The sequence below is a fragment of the Morone saxatilis genome, unplaced genomic scaffold (genome assembly GCF_004916995.1).
Source record: "Morone saxatilis isolate NCDOM2014 unplaced genomic scaffold, NCSU_SB_2.0 Contig14, whole genome shotgun sequence".
In the NCBI taxonomy this organism is placed as follows: Eukaryota; Metazoa; Chordata; class Actinopteri; family Moronidae; genus Morone; species Morone saxatilis.
Genome location: NW_023339696.1, coordinates 8,133,171 through 8,133,542, shown reverse-complemented (window position 1 = coordinate 8,133,542; position 372 = coordinate 8,133,171).

The window sequence follows — 372 nt, the reverse complement described above, 5'->3', positions numbered from 1 at the left end:
TACTAGTGGGAAATGTTGAGTTCTGTCCTGTGTTGGCCTGTGTTGTGTTTTTAATAATTTGTTGTTGGATCTGAGCTGATAATCAGCCTGTGGGAGCCTTCTGTGGGCCGTGCGTAAAAGTGCTGATTATGCTGATTCATAACCCGGCATTCTTACATGTATGATTCATCGTGCCAAGGACCGGCACAGCACAGGGAAGGCGTATAGAGGGACATCCCATGGCTCTTTTTCTCTGCTAGAACCCGTCTGCATTAGAGAGAAGAAGGCGGAGTGACTTTGGCTTCTGCACCGTGATTAGACAGTGGAGCCAGTGGCGCACTAGAGCTCCTTCTCTGAATCCTGTCTCTAAAACTGTCTCTCTAACAGAGGTTC